Source organism: Rhinolophus sinicus, chromosome 15, assembly GCF_057876585.1.
Source record: "Rhinolophus sinicus isolate RSI-liver-muscle chromosome 15, RSI-T2T, whole genome shotgun sequence".
NCBI classification, from domain to species: Eukaryota; Metazoa; Chordata; class Mammalia; order Chiroptera; family Rhinolophidae; genus Rhinolophus; species Rhinolophus sinicus.
The window spans coordinates 56,224,250-56,251,008 of NC_142515.1; the positions used below are offsets into that span (position 1 = coordinate 56,224,250).

General features: G+C 50.8%; 1 protein-coding gene across 7 annotated transcripts in view; it reads left to right on the forward strand.

Annotated features, from left to right (window-relative positions):
- The first annotated feature begins 1,079 nt into the window (after positions 1-1,079).
- Positions 1,080-26,759, forward strand: part of TSPAN14 (tetraspanin 14) — a 53,264-nt gene continuing 27,584 nt past the window's right edge. For 2 of the 7 annotated variants that reach the window (XR_016018932.1, XR_016018933.1), the window contains exons 1-2: positions 1,080-1,429; positions 2,327-2,470. The gene's annotated coding sequence lies outside the window, so the exon portion shown is untranslated. Of the gene's footprint in view, positions 1,430-2,326; positions 2,471-7,820; positions 7,933-26,759 lie in introns of those variants that run through there. The other 5 variants (XM_019749492.3, XM_019749489.3, XM_019749491.3 and 2 more) reach the window with 5 other exon arrangements.

Genomic DNA, 26,759 nt, shown 5'->3' on the forward strand with positions numbered 1-26,759 from the left:
TATTCTCTCTTCCAGACCATTGTTTTTGGTTTTGTCCCAGCATTTACTTTAATTTGCAATTATTTGCCTTCTCCACTAACAATAAGCTTTAGTGAGCAGGAAGCCTCAGGTATCTTGTTCACTGCTGTATCCCCTAGCATCAAAACAGGCCTGGCACACATCAGGCACTCAATCTAACACTAACTGCGCAAGTGAGTGAATGGACAGGTTCCCCAAGGAGGTCCCTGAGCTGCCTAGGGTGGCACAGACAGGCTGCAGCCTGTTAAAAACAAAACAAAACAAAAACAAAAAACTGAGAATGGACTGAACAGTCTCCTTTTCAAGATCTCTTTACATTGGACTTCACCTGTTGGTTGCTTATACTAGAATGTGGTGCAACCAGTCTCTTGTCCCAGTTTTAAAACAGATCTGTATTTCGTGATCTATTCCTATTCCCAAGCAAACCACCTCCCCATGAATGATTTAAGAATCAGTAGTGTTCCTGTGCCTCATTCTACAGACAGGTGAGCTGAGACAGCAGAGGTCAGTCTTTTAAACACCAGAGCCCAGGCAGCAGTGTGAATACCCCTCAACCCCAGATTGTTTCCGGAGTCTCTCCCTCAAGAATCCTCCCAGCAGCACCTCAGGATGAAGGTGAGGAACAAATCTCAGCAGGCGATCCAAAGAAAGCCAGGTATTTTTAGCACCAAGGCCCACAGGGCCGAGTCTTTATTGCCCAGAAACATGCAAATTTGCAAATAAATTTTTTAAAAATGTTAATTTACTACCTTTCTCTTGAAGCCTACCCTCACGCCTAGGCTCGGCAGGAACGCTGCTTATTTTCAACACAGCCATTTTTCTATTTCTGCGCCCACCTCTGCCGGTCACCCCCGTATCCCTCGAGATGTGGCCTCCCCTTGGCTCCCACAAATCACGCTTTTCCCAGGCTCGGGTCGGGTCAGAGGCCAGGCCCGCGCGGCTTCCTGGCAGCACACCTCCGCACGGCGCTCACGACAGCCACAAGTGCCCAGTCCCCGCTCAGGCAAGGCCTCCGCCACACACCCACGGGAGGGGCGGACGGGGCCGCCCCGCCTCCTCCGGCACCGCCCCCGAGCATGGCAAAGGGGCGGTCCGGGAACAGGCCCCGCCGCCTCTGCCGCCGCGTGGGCTGGGGGCGGTGCGGTGCGGGAGGCGGGGCGCGGGGCCGAGGGCGGGGCGCGGAGGGGCGGGCCGGGGGCGGTCCCAGGAGCGCGGCGCAGGGAAGTGGAGTCCTTCCCCACCAGGGCCCGCGCCGCGCCGCGCCCCCGGCCCCGCCCCTCCGCGCCCCGCCCCCCCCACTCCGACTGCGGAGTCGCGCCCTCCGGCCCAGCGTTCCCGAACTTGCTGTAACTTCCTCGGCTGAGCCGGGCCGCGCCGCCGTCGCCGCTGCCGTCGCCGCCGCCGCGCCCGGGTGAGTAGATCGCTGAGCTCCTGCGGGAGCGTCGGGCCCTGCCCCCGTCATTGTCTGAGGCGGATCCCCCCGAGCGCCCTCTGGGGACGAGGACTGCTCCCCAGGTCCGGGCTCGGCCCCTCAGGCTCCCTGGTCCCTGCCCGGGGGCGGCCCTGCGGGCGGCGCTGGCTTTGTTCGCCCGGATCGCCCGCGAGGGGCTGGAGGCCTTGGCCCGGACCCCGCTGAGCCGAACTCGGGCGCCGGGCGGAGTGAGAGCCTTAGCGGGCCACCCGGGTGGCACGCGGGGTTCTATCGCTCTCGCCCGTTCCGCGTCCCCGGACGGGTGCGCGCAGGGGCCCGGCGGGGGTGAGAGCTCTCGGAGAGGGACAGGCTGGACCGCCGCAGTTTGGGGCTCTACCCCCTGTCCCCAGCTGTGAGTCCTGGGATGGGCACTCCTTCTGGCTCCGTCACGGACCCTTGGCCGCGCGGAGGTCGGGCCAGGGGTGGAGGGTGGTGCGGACCAGGCAGGGTTGTCCCCTCCCTTCCCCCTCCCGGCCTTGGGTATGTTCCAAGTCGCCCACCCTGGCCATACGTCCCACTCTCACTTGCATGGGTTTGGCGGCTCGAGTTTGAGTAAGTGGTTACCCGGCGTCTGCGTGTTGGTCATTTGGGATTGTGCTTGGGAGCAAAGCCGGACCCCTGACCTAACTGGAGCTTCGCTCGAGTTGAGTCTTTGGCTATGGAGTTGGCTCCTCCCGGGCCGCTGCTCCTGCAGGGAAGGGGAGGTGGTGCGGGTGGGTAGGAAGTGTGTGTGTGTGTGTGTGTGTGTGTGTGTGTGTGTGTATGTGTAGGTAGGGATTTCGGCCATGGGACATCTGGGACACCTACATCTGAGAAGTGAAGTTGTTCTCTGGCTAGGAGCAGTCCATGCAGAAGCCCGTGTGGGGTGAGGCGTTGGTCCTGGTACTGTTCTGGCCGCTGGCTGACCCTGGGCTCTGGTGTTTGCTGGCATCAAGTCGTCCTGGGCGGTGAGTGCAAGGCATTGCTTCGGAGCCTCTGCAGGTACCCACTCTCCTTTGCTCAGCTCTCTTCCTTCTGAGGTGGGGTTGCTGTGGGCTGATAGGAATGGGTGGAGCTGCCTGCCAAATCCTCAAAAGTAGTCTTCCCCCTAAACTTTGACCTCAAAATAGGGGAAGTTAGTGCCTGCTGGATGCTTGGGCCACCCCTCCCTGTTTGTGATAGGCAACCTAAGGCCTAGGCCATCAGAGCATTAGGTTGCCCAGCACCCCTATATCCCCTCTACATTCATCCAGCCCTTTGGAAGGATGAGGCACACTTCCTTCCAGGGATCCTCCTGGGCTCTGGACCCTCAGAATGAAGCTCATACTCCTCCATCATGGCCTCATGTTCCTTCTAGCTTCTCATCTCCCTCCAAGCTTTGTTCCATCCTGAGGATCCATGATGCCTGCGAGACAGGCCTTAGTAGCCCAGGCTACCACACGGATTTTCCTCTTCTTGCCTCATCCTTTGTTGTACCCCACTTTCAGTTGGAGAGTTTCTTTCCCCACATCTCTGAACTCCACTGCTTGGCCACTAAGTGATCTTCGATTCATTTAACAAAGCACGACTGAGAGTGCCAGGGTGCCAGGCGCTGTTGCAAGCACTGTTCCAGGCTCACAACCCTGGCTGACTGTCAGCTCTCTGTGGTCCTAGAGCCCAGGCTGGACATGCAGTAGGTGGTCATAGTGTTTACTGATCTGAGCTTGAGCTCAGCTTCACAGCGGCATTCAGGCAACAGGAGTTCAAGCCCACTGGTGAGACGCACACCAAGCGCTATCTCAGAAACTTGTATTTACTCCTTTAACCCTTGAAATGACAGAGCATGGTAGATAATGTGAACGTCCCATTTTATAGATGAGGAAGATGGCCTAGAGAGGTCACAGAGTAACTTGCTTAAGGTCTCAGTGTGAGCTGGGTTTCCTCATTTCTAATCGAGATAACACCTTCATCTCAGAAGTGATTGAAGTTGATGAATACACTGAATAAGCCTGGCCTACAGTGGAACTAGTAAGTCCTTCAGTACTGGTACCCTTGGACCCCTGCTTCTGGAAGCATCTCATCTGTTTGGGTACACAGCAGGTACCCCTGAACCCCTGATGATTTGACTGGTGTTGGAGCTTTTGTCTCCCTAATGCCAGGGAAAGGGAGACCCAAATGGCCGTGCACAAAAGACTGGGGAGTAAGTCAGTGCATCTGTCTAGATAGATGGGCTTTGCTGTGGGAACAATCTATAAGTCTCAGAGGCTTAAAGCAACACAGGGTTATTTCTTGCTCACATCACACCTATTGGATCTGCTTTAGGTTATCCTCATTCTGGGACCCATGTGGATTAATTGGAACATTCCTGGTCACTTGGGCAGCGGGACAGAGAGCATGATGAATCTTGCCCAGCTCTTTTTAAAGCTTCCACCCAGAAGTGGAATTTCAGTGGCAAAAGCAGACACATGGCCATACTTACCTTACAAGGTGGGGAGGGGAAGAGGATTAGAAATATTTGGCGGACAGCACGAAGGCCTGCCACCGCCAACTGTGCCTTCCTCTGTGACTTCTTCCCAAGGTCTGAGTGTCATATTTCTGTGTCACCACGAACATTGATCATGCATCAATCAAATAAATGTTATTTAGATTAAAGATGAGTTGAGGTGCCACATTTGAAGGGCAGGGGAATGGTGAACAAGAATACCTGTTAAGGTAATAAGAAGTGGTATGCAGAGGCAGGTTGCTTCTCGAACCCTGGGCAAGTTGCTTGAGTTCCTTGGGTCTTTTTTTGCTCATTCATTTATTCATGGGCCCAAGGACTAACGGTGAGTCCGGGCCAGGGATTCTTATCAGACACATGTTTAGCTCCTGGCTTGTTGCTAGGGGCTGTGAACTGGGATGCTCATCCCTGTTTCCTGGGGCCTTTGAAGAGGGATATTAATGTCCATGGGAAGGGAATCTGGCTCCTGCTTCCCTCACTGCCCTGGCACATCAGCCCTTGGACTTCCCCATGCTCTACTTGTATGTGGCCCGTTGGGGCAGCCACCTTTCCTAGAAGCAGGAGCAGGTAGAGGTACCCCTACAGGCCTTCACCTTCCCCTTCCACTTCTGGGACTCTGGGGCTGAGCTTGCAGGTCTAGGGGTGTAGGAGGTTACTAAAGGATGGAATCACTTGGAGAACAGGCTTGAGTGTGGGGCTGGGCTGGTTCTCTGGCCTGTAGAAGGGGGTAGAACCTCTTTGTTAATTGTATTTCCACTCTTGCCACCCTTGCAGGATGTTAAAGAGCTGGCCACACTATGGACCTTGCTTTTGTGCTTTGTCACCTGCTTGGTCTCTGCTGACATCCAGCAGGGCCAGGAATCATTGGTAGAGGTGGTAAGACTGCAGGTTCTTCTGCACTGTTGTTAACTCACTATCCTGAGTCATATTTACTCCTTTTTCAGGGTCTCTGTTTTGCCATCTGGAATAGAGGGAGAGGTGATGGTGGTCTACAACAGTGTTCCCACTCTTGGCCGGTCACAGAGTCCCCAGGGGCCTGTGTAGACCAGTGCTTGGAGAGTCTTTGGTCTAGGCGCATACCAGCATTGTTCGTTTGTCTTAGCTCCCATTAGATCAGTGTCTTCTCTGACTGAATCCGTGCTGGGTTTTCATAATTTCTCCACATCCGTTTTCTCCCTTAGCAGCATGTGTTTTTGGTTCAGGTAGGACAGGTAGCTGTGCTGGAACAGCGCAGGGTCTGGCTGGTGGAAAGTGTTCAGAGCCTCAGCCAATTACACATGAAGACGAATAACATTGTCCAGCTCATAGAGTAGACAGCGGTGATGCCAGCTTTGGAGTCGTGTCTGCTTTCTAGCTGAGTAACCTAGACAAGCCTTTGATTTTTATTTTCCCTCCTGGGCTTGGTTTTCTTATCTGTAAAGTGAGAAGAATCTGCCCTTCTTGCCTCTCTTGGGGTTACTGTGAAGCAGGCGTACACATTTCAGGTTTGAGAAGCAGCATCCAAAGGTCCCGAGTTAGGCCTGACACTCTGGCTTAGGACTGCTGCTGCCACGCTGACGGCTCTCAGCAAAGTGCTCACCAGTAGCTGATTCTGGGAACCCCACTTCCTCCACGCTTGGGCTTGGTGGGGTGAGGGGGCTGGGCCAGGCTGGGCGGTGCTGTGGTTTTTTTGTTGAGGCAGTAAGCCTGGTAATTTGCGTGTAAGTGGGCCTGGGCAGGCTGGAGTTAAAAGTCATTACTTCTCTGCCTCCCTGTCTGAGCAGCCAAGAGAGAGCCCTGCTGTCCATCAGCTAGATAGCTGGAGGGACCAGCTCCGCCCTCCTTGGGCGCTGTCAGCCTGTGCTGCGTAGCTGAAAGCCATGGCAATTGGTTCTAAAGTGGCCTCTGGGATCCTGGGTGAGAGGTGAGCTCCTGGTGCTGCCTCAGACTCTGTGTGTCCCTGGGATTTGGGAGCGCTGAGGCTGGGCTTCCCTGCTGAGTAAGGCTGGGAGAGGAGTGGGTCAGAACAGGGTGGGGCAGGGTGGACCTGAGGGGGGTTTGGTGAACCTCCTCTCTGGGTTTTCCCTGACTAAGTGTACCAGCTATGGGGCCTGTGCTAATCTCCTCTGCAGGGCTCAGAGAACATTAAAAAAAAGAGGTTTTTAGGAATTCCTGGTCCTAATACCTGGGAGAGTAGCCCTCACAGCAACTGGAATTAAAAGAGTGTCCCCTGAATCTCTTTTGTCTACAGCCCAGGGTCTGAGCGTTGAGCCTAGGAGGGCTGAGGGCAGCAGCATATCCCTGGATACACAGACCCAAGGTGGGGTCTTGTGCTCACAGCATCAGAAAAGCCCACCAGGGCACCTCATGAAACCTGGGCTCACTGGAAAGTGGCAAGTAGAAATAAGGAATCCGACCACCTTAGCTTCAGATTTGGGCCTCCCAGGGAGGGGCGATTCCGCCGTCCAATCCGCCCACCACTCCTCAGGCCGTCAGCCATCGGTGTGACTTGCACCAGCCAGGAGTGTTTGGCTCCCCAGCCTGGAGGGCCCACTCAGGTGTGCCCAGGGCCCTGCTCCTTCTGTGCCTCCTCCTGGCTGCTGCCACTGGCTGCTCCACGGAGAGGCTCTGCTTGCTGTGAACACTGCTGTGAAGAGACCCTGTTTCCTCTCCAGGTGACTTCCCTATTGTCTGCCTAGCCTGTGGATTGGCTGTCTGGTTTCAGCCCTTCACCCCTTGGCCAGGCAGACGGCCGTCAGCCCCAGACCAAGTATAATAGTGCTCACACTGGGTGAGGGATTCAGGAAGACTTAAAGCTCTGCGTTATTAAAGAACAACCATTCTGACACTTGTTAGAACAGTAAGGCAGACTTTATTCAAAATATCGTGATAGGTATAAGGACGACTGCAATGGGGTTTTGCAGTGAGAGAGAGGTTATGTTCAACCCCAAATATGACAAGAAAAAGTGGAAATTTATAGCTGAGGAACTGGGGGTGAAGTCGGTTGATGGATTGAAATTTCTGAGAGGGTAATCCTGACCCAACAGGATTCTTGCCTATTCAACCTAAGAGGCAAGTTAGGGTGATCAGAGGTTACCTGGGGGATATGGAAGGTGATCAGAATGGAGGGTGGGGGGTCCTGGCGAAACTGACTTAGCAGGATTCTTGCTAAGAACTGGACTTTACAAGGACAGAGATGGACGCCCAAGGTCAGGTCCAGTTGAGCAGAGGGCTCCAAGGGGCCTGACTAAAGTTTGGTCAAGGAGAGGCTGTCAGTGTCCGGAGGCTGCCTGGGGCCTGCCTTCATTCTTGCCCTGGCCTGAGCCCATCATTGCCCACACGTGTCCCTCAGGAGTGGTGTCCCTCCTGTGGGCATCACTCCCTTGTTTCCAGAAACCCTGGTCCTTCTCTTGTCAGCGTCTGCTGGCTCCTTGTCTCCTGGCTCCCTCTCTGCTGGCTAGACTGCCCTCTGCACCCAGGAATTAGCGTGGACCTGGGCCTCGGTTCCCTGTGCCTCACTCACCAGTGGTGGTGCCCTTTGCCAGATCTGTTGGGTGCCAGACAACAGCCATTTGACTCTGGACAACCTTTCCTGCTTTACCCTCTTTCCTTGGCCTCTGTACCTGGTGTTTCCTGCTCTCCCTATTCTGGGCAAACCAGTTTGACAACTTCATGGAACCCTCCCTCTCCCACCTACTAGGGACTCATTGCCTTACTTGTTTGAGCTGGGCTGAGCGAGGTGCTGTGGGGATCTCCTCCCCCTGCCTGGACTGTGCTCTGCTGTCCAGATCCCACCCCCCCTTCCTTCCCTTGTCTGAGGACTTCCGATCTCTGCAGCAGCCAACCTTGTTCCTCCCCCTCCATGCCTGAGGCTCCTGCTTCTTCTTCTGCCCCTGCTCTCTACTTGGCCAGACCTGCACAGATGACCCTGTTTGGTGTGTCTCCTGCTCCTGCGGCTGCTCCTGTCTCAACAGCCAGCTTTTTAGGAACCAGGTCACCTGCTATTGTGAGAAAAAAGGGTGTGAAGAAAACCTGTTGGCAGTGGGTGGAGCCTTCCCCATTTCCCAAAGTTCCACTGGATTCGACTCCTGCAGGGAACCAGTGGTGGTGACAGAAGCCAGCTCCCGGCAGCCATCCTGCCTGTCACAGCGATTGTCTGCTGTGTCCTAGTTGCTTCCTGTGAAATACAAGTACTGGTATAAACGCAGATAAGTTTTGAGGGGACATGTCAACAAAAGAGTTGGTGGTCGTGGTCGGTTGGTTGTTCATTCGCGAGGGAGCAGGGAGGAGGGAGTGGCATGTACCCAGGTCCAGGGTGGGGTGGGCTGGTCCTGGAGCGCTCTCTGTGGGAAGACAGATGAGATTGTGGGGCAGGTGCCACCTGAGTGGTCGTAGGGTTTGGTGTATTGAGCATCTGTGCCTACCTGGGTGTTAGGCCCTGCGCATTCATGCCGGAAGATGGTTGAAGAGGGACTGGTCTTAGTCTGATGGGCAAGAGCTGCCGAGGGCTTTGTGCTGGAGTGGACTTGGCTTGTGAGGGGCAGGAACTTGTTGAGGCAGCTGAGGTATGAGGGCTCCAAATGCCAGCGTGTTTCTACTTGTTGTGAAATCTCATTTGTGCTTCTTAATTTGGGGGCTACTTATAGAACATTGAGCAGTCATCAGAAAGTATCTCATGGAATAGAGGAGCCAAACATCTCCTCTCTTCTCAGTTGTCTTTCTCTGTGGCCTGGGCAGTCATGAGCTTTAGGTCGTTAGGACACCTTAGTGCCTGCTGTGGTGGCCTGGGGGTGGGACACAGGAGTTCCGCCAGGTAGAAAGTGTTTCATTCATGAACCACTCCCTGTCCTCCAAATGGTCTCACCCAAGTGGCCCTCCCAGTCTTGGTTCTAATAGGCATGTGTCATACCCCTGAGAAGCAGGAGAAACTGGAATGGTTAATATATTGTTCCTTAGAGGGAAACTCACTTGGAGGAAATACGTCAGTCCTTCCAGTGCAGAGTATTGATTGATGTGTCCGTTAAAGGAAGCTTCTCAACAACACATATGTATCCCTTTAGTAAGGAATAATACACAAATCCATCTCACAACTGCATCTTGCAGCTTCCATTTCCTGAAAGGTACATGGAGTTTAGTGGTTAAGGGATTGGGATTTAGAGCTTTGATTTTGGAGAAACTGTTTTTAGCCTGTCCTTGGAATTGGGCCAGGCCTAGAAATCTGTTGAAATAGCTTTCTTTAGCTGCTAAAATTGGGATGGGTTGGTAACACTGGGACCTTAATGCTCCCTGGTGACTGGGGAGGGCCCTGAGGAGGGTCCCCGCTGGGGCCTGGGACTCCTGTGGTTCAGACCCCACGCCTGACAGTCTTACAGTGTCACCGGGTCCTCTGTGTGGAGTAACTCCAGGTGTCCTTTCTACCTTTCTCAGAATCTGCTCTTGGCCTTCCTAGGAAAACTTTCTATTTTGGGCCTTGGGGAGGAGTTGTGAGCAGGGAGGTAGCTAGCACTCTGAATTGGTGAGTCTTTATTCTGGAGGCTGGCACTCCCCCCACCCCCAACTGCTCCTTGTTTTAGAGAGATACCAGAGATTCCCTGCAGAGAGCTCCAGGTAAAAGTTTGGGTGCCTCCAGCCACAAACTTCAGGGATTTTAAATGTCAGTTTAACTTTCTTATTAAAAAAATGTATCCATGATGCAACACACATAAAGATATACAGTGAAAATTAACATTTCCATCCTTGACCTCTTCAGTTCTGCTCCCCTGAGGCCTCTGTCACCAGATGTTGGGTGCCTAGTCAAGCTTCTCTACTCCGTGTGTGTTTATTCTCTTGCTGGTATGCTAATTACACTGGTCTGCACTTACTGATTTTTACTCTCAAGTTTATCTTGGGATTGCTCCAGTTGAGCACACACAGTTTAGGCTATTCTTTCAAACTGCGGCGTGTTATTCCTCTGTATGGGAAACCACGATTCGCTTTGTCAGCCCTTCATTGATGGACATTGAGGTTGCGTCCAGTATTTTGTTTCTGCCGGCCAAACTAAGGAACGCCTTGCACAGGCTGGTAGTAGCTCCGTCGCAGAGATGTCTGGACAAGGCGTCCGGGCATTGGGTGCTTAACAGGAAAAGAAACATGCTGTTTTGATTGCAAGAGGGAGCATGAAAGCTGCTGAGTTTTTCTTTTGGAGAGATCTTGTATTTCTGCAGTTGGACCCTAGAGCTGGATGGTCTACAGTGGGGTGCTGGTGTGCTGGTTCCCACCACAGTCTGTTTTCAGCTCAGACCAGCCAGTCTCCTTAGCACCTGTTGTTTGCAGCCCTTGGCTGTGCCCTGTGGGCCATGAGGGCTGTGTATCAAAAGTGATGTAGGAGGGTGAAGAGGCAGCCAGAGCCAGATGGGGGATGGAAGGGGGAGGCTGCTCAGTATGTGGGCTTGAGCCTCTAGGAGTTTGCAGAACTTGGGCGGGGCATGAGGAGGAGTCTTGGCTGACAAACAAGCTGGAGCTGGGAATCAGCTTTTAGAAGAGCAGATTTTCCCTCAGTTTCAGGAGTTGGTGTGAGGGTCAGGCCTTCCATCGCGGGCTCACTGGACCTTCCTCTGCTCTGGGATTCCCCCATCTCCTGCCTGCTCTGCAGCCCCGGCTTCGTGCTGCTTCAGGCTGCCTTGAGCCTGACTGCCACCCTGTGATTTAAAAAGCCTGTGTAGAAGGCACCTGGTGTAAATAATAGATGCGTTTTCTGTTTTGAGCAAGCGGCTTCCTTTCATAGCAGACGCCGGGGGTGAGGGCAGATGAGTTTTTCTTCCTGGGGGGGAGGCGAGGGAGGGGGCCATGAGAGCGAGGGCGTGAGTTGGACCCATCTGCTGGGATCCGCCCGGGAGCCCTGGGAACTCTTTTTCCTCATCCTTGTGGCCACTGTGGGCCTCTGACATGACGATAGTCTCCCTGTGTGGCTCTGGCCATGCCATGCCTGGGCAGGGCAAGAAGCAGGGAGATTTTAGGACTGGCTGGCAGATTTTAGGACTGGTTGGCCCCCCTCCCCTCCCCCCCCGCTGTAAGCGGAAAGGTGGCCCCGACATGATCCTGAGCTGCGGGGTTTGGGGACTGTGTCCCTGCCTTGTCTCCCACCATGGCTGTTACATGGTACCCTGGGAGAAGTCCAGAGGCTCCCATGCCCACAGCTCTGTGGTGTGGGGCTTGGGGCCTTGGCAGCACAGAGGTTTCTATTATGGCGGGATGGCAGCTAGGACTGACCTGTGGGGCTGAGGGGGTGGGGCCTGGGTGCTGACAGTGGTGCTATTCATGGGCTCTGCCCTGGTTTCCTGCTGCCTCCCATTGTGGATCTTTTGCTGGGGAGGGAAGGAGGAAGGGGGTGGCCAGTGTTGCAATTGTTGCTGGCAGCAGGAGCCCATTGTGCTTAATCAGGTCCTTTGGTGGGCAGCTCTCAGCCACTCCGCGGCCCCTCCTGTGTTCTCTGATGCCGTGGGAGCTGCCCAGCCTGGGCCCTGCCCCCTCCCAGCACTCCCTCCACCCCTGGAGTTCAGAAGGGGCCCTGCCCTTTGCGGGCACCTCTGTCAAGATCCCCCTCCCCTCTCTCAAGTCCCCATGCTGTGTCTGGAACCCCCCCTGGACAAGAGTTCTGAGCAGCTGGGCAAGGAGTGGGAGTGCCCCGTGCCTTTCTTGTGAGCCAGCCACCTGCCCCACTGCCCCTGGGTGTGGGTTCTGTCTGAGCAATCCGGGCCCAGCTGCGCCCTTGGGTGGGGGCCAGGCGCGTGCCTGGGTTGTTGTCAGTCTTGCAGGCCCCCACTTTCCTTTGTACCTCAGTGTTCAGCCCAGGGTCTCCTGTTCCTCACTCGAGCACTCAGCTGCAGAAAAGCCTGCTTGTTGGCAGGCTGGCCTGTTGCCTCCCCCGCTGCCTGAGCCACAGCCATATTCCTTTGTTCTGCCATCTCCGGGCTCTTGAATCTCAGGCGGGCAGGCAGGCAGCTGGGCAGGCAGCAGACAGCGGTCTCACAGCACCAGCGGAAGCCCTTAAGACATGAATCTCCCCACTGAGCTAGAGGCATGCAGTTCCCTGGCCGCACCATCAGCTCCCCCAGCTGGAACCCCGTCTCCCCAGTGGTGCTGGGATTTCTTTGTTTAGAGAGGTTCTAGCACTCTTACTGGATCAGAATGATGGTGACATGTCCACTGGGACAGAGGGAGGTCTCACCTGTTTGTGGCCACTTGAGGGTATGGGAGAATTGGGAGGAAGAGGAAGAAGGGAGGGAAGAAAAGAGAGATGTGGGGGAGACGGGGAGCTGCACATGTGCCTCTGGGAGCACTGCCTCCTGGCCAGAAAAAGCCACTCCTAGGCACCAAGTGGGCTCTTCCTTTACTTTCTGACCCTTCCCCGTGAAGTCTGTATAGGAACAGTTATTAGCATTTAGTGGCAGGGGTGGTTGAGAAAAGTTTCTTTTTATTTTGGTCTCTGTATGGTTTTGGGGATTTTTCTCCAACTGGGAAGGACCATCCCCTGCCTCTTGCATCTGAACATCTCTCTGCTCTTCCACTTTTTGGTGGGCAAGATGAGCTTCCTCTTGGGGGCCATAGATCTCTTGCTTTCTACACCGCAGCCAGAGTCTGTAATAGTCACCTGCTTTTGACATCGAGTTGTTTTGTATGAGAACTCGGAGCTCTCTTTGCTTTTTTGTGTTTAGCGTTTTATTTTACCCTTTAAACGCATGGATCCTGAGAGTAACCTGACTGTCTTTTTCAGACTCTCATCAGCCATGTTTCATAAATTAGGAAGCAAGTCCCAGGCCTAAACAGGATGACCCCCTGGAGTGTCCTTATTTCAAAAAAAGTTGTACAAATGTACAAGCCTTGGCAAAAGGGCTGTGTTCACTGTCAAATGCATTGAAACAGATGCTGCTTTCAGGGCAGTTGGCCCCAAATGAGGTTGGGAAAGGTCATGACGGAGACAGCATGGTGTTTCGGAAAAGTGGAAAAGTACACGGAAGTAGAATGCTGGGGGTGAGCCCCGGCTGTTTGACCTTGGCAATTTCTTTCCATGGGCGTAGGTCTCTGAAAAACGGAGGAATTGTTTAGATGAACTTCGGAAACTTTCTAGCTGTGACTCTTTCAGTTCTATGAATCTAACTTCAAAACAGTTGGTCACTACCCTGAACCCCTCTTGCCAACTCAGGATATTCTTTAGAAGTGTCATCAGATGGGGTTACCAGAGGGCATATCTCCAGGGCAGTTCTTCCATGAGCTCTGGAGGGGCGGTGGTGGCAATGGTCACTCCCACCGAGGTCTGTGGTTTTCACGTGGAAACCCACTCCCCCTCCCTTAACGCGGTCAGTTCTCAGGGGCTGGGTGAGGCACCAGGAGCCCACTGATAAGCCGTCTTGCCTCAGACCTTGGCATTAACTCTTTTCTGGGAAATGCCACACTCCCTTTCTGAACCTGGGGGAAAGGCAGTAAAGCTCTTTTATCTTATCTTCCACCAAAGTGAAGTCAGGCTGTTAAAAGTGAAAACAAAAACAGTAAGATAGAGATACCCTCTGTACTTAAATATCCCCTTACCTCTTCCTGAGGGGCCTGAGTTTAAATTGAGTCTATTTTATTACTGATTCTAGGAGGCAAAACCATCCTTCGGCTTCTGCTCCTTCAGGGTGGGTGTGTGGCCCTTTATCTGCCTTTCCCCACCCAGCGATCACCCAGCCCCCACCCCCTGGGCGGCTGTGGCTTTCCTCCCATTGTCTGCTGGGCCTGGAGCAGCCTCTGTGTCACTGCTCTGGGCTGTGTGTGGTGCTGCCCTGCGTCACGGGAGGCCTGCCTTCTGGGAAGACGCCCAAGGGGCAGGGAGTCCCGCTTCACTGATCATTTGGTTAGGAGCTTCCACAGCTGTGAAATGGGAATAAAAATAACCTGTGAGGATGCAGTGGGATGCCCTAAAATAATGAGAAAACTTCAAAATGAGAGCCTTCCTCCAGGAACGCTGAACGTGTCCCTGTAAATCAACCCACGATAAAGATGGGTGGGCTTTCCTCCCCTGACTTGCCTTAATGGCTGTTTTCCTTCCTCAGTATTGGTGCTTTTCTCTTAGGCATCTTACACCCTCACCGTTCAAAGCACTGCCCACAGGCCTGTCAGGCGGCATTGCATCACCCAGGAGCTTGTTGAGGTGCAGAATCTGGGGGCGGGACTGGTCTCACCTCACACCCACTCAATCAGAATCTACATTTTAACAAGATTCTCAGGTGATTTGCATTCACTTTCAAGTTTGAGCAGCCCTGGCTCACACACCTTTCTTGCCCGCCCTGTTGCGCTCCCATCTTCTTCAGTCTGTGTTGTGGTTTTGCAGTCTTCGCAGTCTGGTGCTCTTTAAAGCTGTCGACTTTATCTGGGTCTGGCAGCTTCAGTCGGGGGCCCCATCCTCTCTAGCGTGCAGTTTACCGCAGGTATCCCTGGGCGCTGGGGGTGTCTCAGAGGTGGGTCTGGGGACCAAGAAAGCCGACTTGGCTGGCAGCTGCAGCTGCCAGCACCTCCCTGAGCCTGCTGGCAAGGTCATCTTTGGGGCACAGAGCCCAGGGGTAATTGGAGCCTTCCTTTGTGAACGGGCAGCACAGAGCCTCCCTGGGCCATCTGGTGCCATTGCCCCGCCCAGTGCCTCCCAGCTGGATGACAGCATAAGAATTGCTGGCTTTTTGTAGAAACACAAAGCATTCCGTCTTTTATAAAGACGTTTTGGTGTATGTTCAAGTTGAAAGAAGTAGTTCAGAAGGGGCCCTGTAACTTTATTCTTGGTAATACTTTTGTAGTGGAGAAAAGTTTGAGATACCTTTCCAGGTTTTACTAGAATTGCCTGCGCACTCCCTGCATTCCGGCGGAGGCTGGTGGTTGTTTGTGGGGAAGAGCTGCCCCCTAGGCCTGGGGGTGAAAGCGCTGGTGGGCTAGAGAAGCCCTGGGCTCCCCGGCTCAGCTGCTGGGGTGGGGGGGCCCTCCCTGGCTTTCTGGGACTGTTTTAGGGACTGAACTGCTAATCTGACTCCAGATTCTGCTGCCTTTTCCAGCAATTTCCCGCCATTGATTTGCATTAAAAAAAAATCTATTGCTCACTCCACCCCTAATTTTTTTTTTCTCTTGACATTTTCAGTGCACTTTGTTTTATTTATTTTTCTCCAGCAGGCTTCACTTTTCATAGCTTGTTTGGGAAGTTTGTTTTGTTAGCTCTCAACCTTTTCCCCAGGCTGTTTGCGTTGCTCAGAGGCCAGGAAGCAGGCTCTGTCGGGGCTGGTGAGCTCCCCATTCTGGGCTGTATTTAGGGGTGCTCCTAATGCTGTCTTTGAAGTGAAGTGGGTTGTTTTGTTTGTCTTAAAACACAGTATATTGTAACATACTGTGCAATTTTGGATACAAAGATTTTTAACATCTTAGAGCCACAATCTTTATGTCTTTCAGGCATGAAAAAAAAAAAAAAAACAGGGAAGAAAAGAAGTAAATGTGTATCATTCTATATTCTCTTGTATAGTTACTTTGTGTTGGGGGAGAAGAAGGTGAGGGTAGGGCAACTCCTACAAAGAGAACATTTCAGATCTCCCGTAGACATGCAGGCCAAATCCTTGTGCCGTACTGGGGCAACTCCCTTAATGGCTGCTGAAGACTCAGTTATTGGAGCAGAATTTATTTCTCCCCAGGAGAGGGCCCACTTATCACTCAGAACGTCTGTGGTGTTTAGGAGCCGCTCCCACCCCAACTGTGTCAGCCCTGCAAGGGCAGTCACTCAGGTTGCATCTTGGTACCACCTCCAGAGCTGGGGACACACTGGGGCTCTGTTGACGGTCCACATTGGAGAGTCTATTGGCTGCCGCCATGTGAGATCGCAGTGTGGCCCCCCCATCCCAGAGTACACCGTTCCTCCCAAACTGGTGAGTGCCTCCATGTGGAGGTTCATCTAGCTCATGCTTAAGCCATCTGCTCTGCATAGCATTCCCTGACTGGCTGCCCACCTCCTCCTCCTTCCGCCCAGCCCTGCCCTCCAGCAGCTACCCGACTCTCCAGTTAGTAGAGGGAAGTGTGTGCTGAGTCAGGCCTGGGTCTCCGTCCTCCTTCGTGGGCTCCACAGCCTCACGCGGGGTGCCTTGTCCATAGTGGGTGCCTGAACATGCAGAAACAAGTCCGGAGATGTCTATCTCCCACAACAAAGCTGGTCCCCCTGAGGGACTAGCAGAGTGAGTTTGTGTGTCGATGGATCTGGGCAGGTTGTTTTAAGTCTTGCCAATCTCGGAAACCTTTTGGTCTTAAGGTCTTCTTCTTCTTCTTTTTTTTTTTTTAATTTTTATTGGGGAATATGGAGGAACAGTGTGTTTTTCCACGACCCATCAGCTCCAAGTCAAATCATTGTTTTCAATCTAGTTGTGTGTGTGGCGGGGGTGGGGGGAACAGCTCACTGGCCCATGTGGGAATTGAATCGGTGACCTTGGTGTTATGAACACCGCGCTCTAACCAACTGAGCCAACTGGCCGCCCCGTCTTCAAGTCTTTCGTTGAGAATTTCAGGGAGGAGAGAGAACTGAGTCCAGGCCTCCTGAGGTTTGGAAGTCCTGGCACGTTAGCCTCCTGGGGTCTTGTCCACGTTGGAGATGTGACTGTAAACTGGGTGCAACTGGCTTCTGGGTGTAGACATTTTATGTGGACTTAGGTTTTCAGAAACAGAATCAGGGCCCAGGGCACCATGCAGCATGTGGCAGCATGTGCTCTGCGTCCTCCCATGAGCTGGCAGCTGCACCTTTAGCAGCAGAGCGAAAGCTGCTATGAAGCCAGGAAGGTGCCAGGCCTCCTTTTGCCCAGCTTCTTGAGAAGTGGGGGGCAGCACCTGTGGGTGCCCAGGCCCCGCCTCACCTGGGTGGGGTGGGACTGCCTGCTGCTGCCACTGCAGTTGAATGAGCTGCCTGATGACTCATTCTTGAGACCTGTGTGTGAGCCCTAGGATTGTTTTCCGAGTGTTTTATCCTCGCCCCTCCCCACCCCCCTACCCCTTTAAAAGAAAATGACCACAAACCACATTTTGACTTGAGGTCATTTATTTTGTAGAATCTCCCTTAATTTGGGTTTCTTTGCTCTTTCCTCATGATGAGGTTTAAGCTATGAATTTTCGTCAGGAATAGCATGGAAGTGAGGTGTCCTTCTCAGGGCATTCCCTCCCTCAGGAGGGACCCATCCCACGTTGGCTTGACTCAGACACAGGTTATGACAACAGCGATCACTTGATGAAGGTGGTGTCTGCTGGGTTCTCCACTGCTAGGTTACTATCCTCTTGTCTTGGTAATTAGTACATGTCCTGTGGGCAAGAGACTTGGAGACGAAGTAAATATGCTGTCTCTCATCAACGCATTTTAGAGCCTGTGATGGTCTGGATGTTTGTGCCCCCCACGCCCATTCGTGTTGTACTGAAACCCTAATGCCCAACGTGATGGTATGAGGAGGTAAGTGAGGCCTTTGGGAGGCACTTAGGCCACTGGGAATGGGATTCGTGCCCTTCTGAGAGACCCCACAGAGATGCCTTGCCCCTTCCACCCTGTGAGGACACGGTCAGCAGGTACCAGCTTTGGGCCAGGAAGAGGGCCCTCAGCTGACCTTGCTGGCGCCCCGATCTTGGCCTTCCAGCCTCCGGGACTGTGAGAAGTCAATTTCCGTTCTTCTTTATAAGCTACCCCGTCTGTGGTTTTGTTACAGCAGCCAGAACAGACTGAGACATGGAGGGTGATTAACAGGCTTAGTTATTTCTGTCATGGTTGCTCAAGGGTGATGATTTAATTCAATGAATTCCTTCTACATTTGTCGTTTGGGATAGTGCTATAAAGAAGTTTCCCTTCTTCTCCATTTGTTTATCCATTTATTTATATGTTAGATGGGACACATGGATTCTTATTTTATTCAGAGTTAAAATGCATCACTATTCTTGTTTATTTTGATGTGCACCTTGTTCCAGATTTGGCCAGTGGGGGTTTGTTCAAACTGATAACCGGAAAGGACAATTCTTAAAAATGTGAATTTCCAGGTCGTCGCAGTTCCCTTGAAGTCTCCGTGTGCAGCTTGGAACAAGCTCCTTGAGTAATTCTGATGTTCTGTGCAGTTTGGGGTCAGCCCCACGAGGCCCGTCTTTTTCAAGTGTGCACCCCATAGTGCCTCCCGTCTCCCCACCCCCAGCCACCTGAGCTGGCAAATGACCTGCTCTGCCCGTTTCCATGCTGGGTTTTTGGGTCAGAGTTTTTTTTGAACAAAAGCTCCTGTAGCTTAAAAAGTAATAAAAATAGTAAGTTTGAAAATCACTGGATTAGGTGACCTCCATTCCAGGCCCAGCATTTCTCCTGCTGAGGAGGGAAGCTGGGAGGCGACAGCCAACCAGCTTCCCTCCTCTGACCCACATCCGTCCCTCCTTCTGCTTCTTTCCTGATGACAGTACCAAGATAGACAGATGTCTCCTCACCCTCGGTGCTCCTTAAACTCAACAGGTTTTAGGTCGTGGGTTTTTGCTGGTGGAAACTCATAATGCTGTGTTTGCTACGTTCAGAGTTTCATACAGGAAGCCAAGGCCCCAGACTCGTGGGGAGGGCCCAGAGCTGGTGGCCTAGGCTTTCCTGGAACTCCACGTCGAGGTCATCCAGGGCTAGCAGTCAAGGGCCTGAGGGTCTCAGAACTTTGGGAACCTCCCTTCCCCCACCCTAACCGCTGTGTGGCTTTGTAGTATCTTTGTTTGGTGAAGAGTCAAACTTCTGGATCCCTGTGAGTGGTTGCTGCCCGCGTCCAATTTGCACTGTTTCTGGCAGACCCTGGGGCTAGAGAGTTGGTTCCTGAGAGGTTGGTTAGAGTAGGACATAGACGCTTCTGACTGAGGGTGATGAGTCAGAGAACTGCGGGGGGAGCCTGTGGGTGTGAGCTCTGGCCTGCCTAGTGACCTCGCTCTTACCTGAGCCCTTCCCTTGCATATTCACCTGTCCCTTTTTGCCTTCTCCCCTTGGGCCCACCTGTTCATTTGGCTTGTCTGTGAACGTTCCCCAGCACCCAGTGGGCTCTCCGGACTCCCTTCTAGGATGGTGGCAATGTCCCAGGCCTAAGGTGTGCTACTCAGAGGTGCAGCAAACCCCCAGCTGCCTTGGGAATTTGGCTGCCCTTCCTCGGAGAGGCCTGTGACCAGGTCAGGTGCCAATACTGCAGCCGCAAGGCCAGGTGGAAAGGTTCAATTTTGGTGAATGGCTGACTGGAGTACGGGGGGAGAAGAGCCCGCAGGATAACTTGGGTTCTAGCTCGGGATATGGGCGATGGCGTTGCCCAGGTACAGCCTGCTCCAAGTGGATGCTCAGCGTATGGTCTCACGCAGCCCAAGGCAACGTATTGGCAGGGCTGCATTTCTTTCTGGAAGCTCTGGGGAAGAAGACTCCGCTTCCAAGCTCACTCAGGTTGTTGGCAGAATCCAGTTCTTCCTGTCGTAGGGCTGAAGTCCTCTTTCCTCAGCCAGGCTACCCCTAACTCCTGCAGCCTCTCTCTGGTCCTTGCGTACGACTCCTCTGTCTCAGATCCCTCAGCAATGCACTGCGTCCTTCTCATACTTGGAGTCTCAGCGGGGAGGAAGCTCTGCTTTTCAGGGCTCACACAGTTACACTGGACCAATGCGGATAATTTTCCTATTTTTAAAGTCAAATGATTAGTCATCTTAATTACATTTGCAGTCTTTTTTGCCCTTTTATATGGTTATAAATTATACTTTGTCCTAAAACCCTACACTAGTTAAGATAAAGGGAATTTTTAAAAAAGGAATCAGTCAAAGGGAATTTTAATAAAAGGAATCAATCTGTGAGGATGGGGAGAAGGGGAGAGGAGACGACAGCAAGAAAGCATCTGCAAACCAGGACTAGATGGATGAGTTACCCAGTTTAAAATGTAGGTGTTGGTGTCACCTTACAGTGGGACCTCGGTTTTCGAACGTCTCCATTGACGAACATTTTGATTTACAAACGCTGTAAATTTTATGGATCTATGGTATCATTAGATAGTAAAATTCATGCGAAATTTGCAGTTTTAGGGGTTGATTTTCAAGGTCTGGAGTGGATTAATCCATTTTGCGTTACTTTCTATGGGGAAACTGTGCCTCGGTTTCGAACATTTCAGAACTCAAACGGTCTTCCAGAACGGATTACGTTAGAAAACTGAGGTACCACTGTATTATTATTGGTGGGGGGGAGGGGTGGTGAGTAGAGGAGGGAAGGAGCGTCAGAGGTGGCTAAATACAAGAATTGTTTGAAAACAATTGATGTGGTTAGATACCTAGATCCCTTTCCTTCCGCCATGGTGGTGATTGCCTTTCCTCTGTAGCTGGACATTGGAGATTTATTCTACAGAAGGGAAAACCAAGGGTCTGGAGACTCCAGGTGCTCTCGGCGGTTCCTATGAAGACCGTCTCCATTGCCCGGCCTTCTGCCCCCACGTGGCTTCTAGAGCACTGACAGCCAGCCCCATACCTTCCAGGCGAGGGATTAAAAGAGCTTTCACTGGGGAACCTGACTGGCCTAAGAATAAAGAACTAAAGATGCTGAAAACGGGAATTTCACAGCAAATGGTCCAACCAGATCACCCTGCACAGACTCACCTGCCAAAGGACTCAGCCCTTCCAGTTAGTTCTTAGACATTCATTCTTAGTCATGAGGATTAACTAATCATGAGGTTTACCAAGAATGCTTGACATCTGAAGGAAGTGCCTAACAGGAAGAGAAGCAAAACAAACAGGAAAAAAAAGCAACTTAAGTGAAATATTCTATTTAGAGAGAAGAACATTTTGAAAAAAATTAGACATTTTCTAAGAGATAACAGAAATATTGTCTCTATGAAATAAGAACAGGATACTATAAAAAATTCAGAAAACAGAAAAGTACTAAAAGTTAAAAAAATAAAGTCATAGCAAAACTATCAATAGAATTATTAAAAGATAAAGGTGAAGGAGTCTTACAGAAAATAGATAAAGAAAATGAAGGGATGGATAATAGAGCAGAACAGGTAAGAAAACGAAAGGGTCCGCCAGGATTCCCATATCTACTAATAGGAAGGAGTTACAAAAAGAGAACAGAAAACAACACAAGTGGGACAAGTGGGAAAATCATCAAGAAAAAAATTTCCTAGAAGAGAAGGAATTGGTTTCCATATCAGAAAGGCTCATCAAAAGTTGAGCCAAGTGGATGAAGATAGGCCCAGATCAGTATGCTGGGGAGAAAGGGATAAACCTGCAAGTTTGCAGAGCGAAAGGTAACAGGTCGGATACAAAGGTCAGGAATCTGAGTGGTTTGGGGCTTCGCAATACCTGGGAATGTAGAAGATGCTCGTGGAGCAGTGGCTAACCTCATTCTCCGTGTAATTGATTCCCATCTTGGAATTCTCCACACAGCCAATCTTATTCAAGAATGAAGGTAAAAAGAATAAAGATATTTTCAGATTTCAGACATCCAGGGGCTGAAAACCTTAACTTTTGCCATGAAGGGTTTCTCCACAAAGGTGAGCAAAGGTTAGATGTCTGATAAGCTGTATCCCAAATGAGATAAAAGGAATTCTGTGCACAGTCTGGATGGAAGCAGCTCAGAAAACTTCAGGAGAGATATCTGGAAGAAGTAAAAATAGAACATCTGATGTGAATGAGAGATTTGGACAACTGGTTTTGAATTTGGGATTGAATATTGATAAAATCCTAGAAAATTAAGCAAACAGAAAACATAAAAGAATTATTACCCCCAGAGAGCTAAAAGTTGTACAGGAAAAGTAATCATGGTTTATGTGGCTCACTCTGATGACTCACGTAGTCGTAGTAATAATGTAAACTGAAAATTACTCTAGCCAGAGCTACAGTTTACAATGGGACTGGAGATACAGGAAAGACGTTTGACGCAGTGGTTTGGGGGTAGAGGTGGTTTGTAGGGGTGTAAAGAGAGTTGTTATATCTTGCTCTTCCCGGAGAGGAAGTGGAGAGGGAATAACTAAAACTGGAAAACCAGGAGTAGTAATGTAAGCGTACTATATACAGAAATTTTAAAGAGATGTTTGGGGTATACACAGTGTTAAACAAAATTCCACCAAGTACATTTGAAGATCTAATTGGCTGCATTAAACGATTCCTGAATCAGGCAGCATCCTGATTCATGAACTAGAAGGGCGCTCTGAGGAGTTGTACAAAATGGAAGGTTTTTATAGGAAGAAAAGTGGGGCAAGGGAGGTATTAAGAAAAGAAAGGATTATTTGGGGGCCTGTACTGCTTTTCTTTGCGGGCAGAAAAGGGAAGGGTTTTTAATCATGCAGATTGCCTCTTTCCTGGGCGGAGGTACTGAGAGAGCCTTTGTGACAGATCACCTTACTGGTGCTTGACCAGAAAATTCAAGATTGGCTGATTAAGATTATGTTTCTGGGAGAGGTAGAAACTGCAATTAGATCAGGTATTCAATCTAGCTTTGGTGTCAGGCCTTCTCGTAGCAGTGATGCCATGCTAGGCCTGTGATCTCTTCAGCAATGTCAAGATCAGCGAAAAGTTGAAAGTATTCCCGGGAAAGGGGAAGACTTGGCATTGGATCTGCTGTTTTTCTCAGCACAGCTTTTACAATAGTTGATTCTTAGATTGTGCACAGAGATAATTTTGGAAAAAAAAAACAAAAAACAAGAAATGACAGCGAGTCTAGAATGCATGTCATCTAATAAGAGGAATTTTTTTTCCTGAAACCAATTTTAGTTGTGTTTGCAAGTGTGTGCACACTGGATTGGTTTTGCTAAATGTGTTTCTTACTATAGGCCATGGTGAAAAATTTGAAAGCCATTGTTGAGTGCTTTCTCATTGCCAGGTCACTTTTCACAGTTGAATTATTTAAATATTTGACGGTTCAGCCTGTGCTACTTTCGTAATTAAAAAGAGGGGGAGAGGAGGAAGAAGGAATCTTACAGGTGAATACTGGGGGTGCCAAAAAAATGTATATAGATGACTTGTATTCATCTTTTGTTACCAGTGTATATTGAGTATTACAATTTTAATACAGCTTTTTCCTTTCTTAAAATGCGTTTACATTTTTTTGGCATCCTCTGTATAATCCCAAAGCAGACAAGCCCTGTTTACCATGACTGCTGAGGTCGTCACACGGGGAGACCAGCATCCTCCAGGCAGGCTCCCCCCCTCCCCCCCAGCAATGGCCTCGATTTCCATTGATAATACAGAGGTGGTAATGGTAAGTGACAATGGAAACCTTTTTGGAAAATCACTTGTAAATCCACCACCCCGTGCAACCATTTTCATGCTTTCAGGTTCCATTTTGCTCTTTAACCACCTACTTACAAATTGTTCCATAGTTGAAACCGTGATGTTCAGATTTCATACTTAATGCATATTTTTCTTCTCGGTTTATTTTCTTGAGGCAAATTCTTGGTCATGAATTTATTGGATTAGGGGTTTGACCACTTTTTTGGGGGCAGGGGGTAGGGGGAGAGGGTTTGAAAGTCTGTAACCAGCAAGTACCAGCCTCACCACAGGCTTGCCAGCAACAATGGTGGTTATTTTGTTAAACTAAACAGTGTAAAATAGTATCTCTGGATTGTCTTTAAGTTTCATTTCCGATGACATAGAATATTTGTCCATCTGTTGATTATATTGTCCTTCCATTTCAGTATGTCCATTTCTTTGTCATTTGTCTAAAACTGGAGTATTTGTTTTATTAAGTCTGAGATTTTGTATGTTGTAGGTATTCATTCTTTGTCATAATTGCTACAGCTGCAGATAACTTTTGTGTTTCCGTTTTGTTTTGTTACTTTTAATTATATGGGAACTTTAAAACTTTTTATCTGTGTTATGTTGATATTTTTGCACTTTGGATTGTTTTTTTCCTGTTGGCTCAAAAGTGAAGATTAATATAGGCTTGAAATACTGTTCTTTTGTGTGTGTATGTGCACTCACGTGCGTGCCTGCACATGTGCTTTAATATTTAGGTTGATTCTGGCTTATTTTGACTTCCTCTCAGAGTGCTAACTAGCTATCTGAACATTTAAGTAATCCTAACTTTTCCCCTTATTTTGAGAAGTTGGTTTTTGACCAACACATGCCTTCCTTTTGCCACATGAATGCTTGATTCCGTTTTAATAAGTTTTGGAGTTGAGATGGTTTGGGGACTTGGAATTCCATTTTTCTGATCATTTTTTTCTATGCAAAAACACAAAATAACTTTTGGAGGTCCTTTTCAGTTAGTGGTGATAATTAGTATGTGTGCACAGTTTATCCATCTTCTTTTAGGAAACTGAGACTTTTAGTCTGTGTGTGTGTGTGTGTGTGTGTGTGTGTGTGTGTGTGTGTGTGTGTAATCATCCGTTGGTAGAGAGCTAAGTTCCTCTGATGTAACTCGGTTTAGCAAATAAGGACCCACAGTCACTTTGGAGTTATTCTGGCTGAATTTGTGGTCAGGTCTGGGTTCTAGTCTCAGCACCGCTGCCTTTATCACCTTCTTGGGGTTCTTTGTAGATGCAGTTAGCCCCTCAGGTTGGCGGCTCGGTACCGTAGTTCTCATCAGTCGCTTTTCTTGCATTGAGTTTCTGAAGCCACCGAGCCAGACCTCAGAAGCTTAGCATGGCTTTTATTCCCACCACACCGAAGGTCATCGTGCCCTGTGTTGGCAGATGTGGCTTAGGCTGGGGTCCAAAGAAGTCTTCCCATTACCTCCTTCAGTTTAAATTCTGGGCTGTGCCTACGGGGAGACCAGGCTCTTCTGGTGACATTGAAATTCAGGACCTGCTTCTTCATCTGGGTGGACAGAACAGCAGAGCATGAGGGCTGGGGGAAGGGGAGGGGTCTGGATGGGGTAGTTCTCACTGGGCAGTTGTGTGCCATCTCTTCCCATGGGGAGGAATCAACAGTGGGTGAAGAAAGACTAAACTGTTTCCCTTCAACAGTTTCCTCCTTTGTGGTTGGAGTGGCAAAATAAGTGTCATTGGGCCATTCCCACCCCTAGACCTCACAGGGTTCAACAGAAATGCACAACTGCCTGTGCCAGTGCTCTGACTTGTGTGTGGCAGGCGTGTAAGGGGCTTGTCTGAGCTCAGTACATCATTTCAGGGAGGATTAGGGTGTTTCTCTCTAGTTGTTCCCTGGCGTGGACCTGGCTGGTATAGTTCTGAGTGTTTGAAGTTACCAGGAAGTGAGGGCTTCGAGTTTATGTCATGGTCACTGAGATACTCTGGGTGTGTGTATGGACCCTGACATCTGTGAAAGCAGAGTTGTTTCCCGGGTGGTTGTGTGTCTGTGGGGCGAGGCCTCGGGAGACCATGGAAGTCGGGGAAGCAGCTGGTGAGGAAGCCAGTGCCCTGTGGCAGATCGCCCTGCCCTGGGTGATGGCCCTGCCGCCTGGGTGCCCCTGACGCCCCCTGTGGCCTCTCCGTGTTCTCCATGCTTCACGAAAGATTGGAAGGACACGAGGGATCTTGACAGTCCTTGTGTCACCTCAGGATAATCGTCTTCCGAAGGCCCAGGCAGGGGGCAGGAACAAGGCTGCCTGTACTGGGAAAGACAGACAGACATGTGCTAATTACCTGGCTTCTTTGTTTTCTCCTTTGGAGAAAGGAGGGAGTCTCACTTTGCTTCCTACTTCAAAGCTTTTGGGAGACTTCTCTACTATGGTTAGGTTAAGTGATGTCCAAAGAACACCTTCTAGGATTCCTGAACTTTGGGTACCATGCCTGAGCAGCTGTCCCCCTTCTCTGCGGCCCAGTTCCATGGAGGGCACGGCCACCTACTCTACCTTCCAGGCTTCTCTAGAAACCATGGTGGGGGCGGAGTGCATTTGGCATGCCAAGAAACAGGATTGTCTTGTCCAAATAAAGTAACAGGGTTTCTATGAGGTAGAATATTTTCCTGCTCCGTAGGGCATTTCTAACAAAGTTGGCTGTTTTCTGTGATAAACTTACTTGAGTTTTAGTTAGAAACATGTTTCCCCCCCTATATGCATGAATCTAGCCCTGTGTAGCTAGGAATACAAAACAAAGCAGTGCTTTGGGGCTTCGCTATCTGTGAAACAAATGGGTGAGTGTTGGTTACCTTTAGCTGGTTGCCCAACAGGAGGCAGCCCTGCCACACCTGTCTGTGTGCTGCCCCATAGCTAATGGGGTCCTTCCACCTGTGCAGGACCCCACAGGACCACAGCTCTTGGTGCCCGATACCTGGTCTATTGGGCACATCAGAACCACCTGGGGAATCTGTCAAAAATGTAATTTCCGGGCCCCAACCCAGACCTACAACATAGCAGAATCTCCAGAAACGTCCAGAAATCGGTATTGAGAATCAGTGATTCTGATGCTGCCAGCTGGTCTCCACACCAGTGACACTAAGGATTGGCCACTAGGAGCCCTGTCTTAGTCGAGGAGGCCGAGGCCCTCAGAGGGCAGGGACTTGCCCAGGGTCAGGCTGTGCTGCCGGGGGCAGGGGTCTGACTGGGAGCCCCGCTCCTCTCCCTGCGGCCACTGTGGTCCAGGCTGTGCTCAGGCCTCCTGTGTGTCCTTGTGTCCAGTCGTGTCCTTCACGGCTGTGGTCACACTCATTCTTGGAGGGCACTTTTGTGGACGTGCTGTTCTGATGGTGGAATGTGGAGGTGCGAGGGGGCTGCTGTGTTACTGTCTCCTCCCTGGCTGGTGTTGGGGGCTAGACAGGCCTGGCTCTCCCAGCAGGGCGTTGGCCACTCTCCTATCCCTTTTGGAGGGAGGGCATGAGTGAATGGTGTCCAGGCTGTGCCTGTTGATTCTCCTCTGGGGGAAGGATGGTGGAGCAGTCGTGGCCCCATCTGCAGGGGGTGTGGTT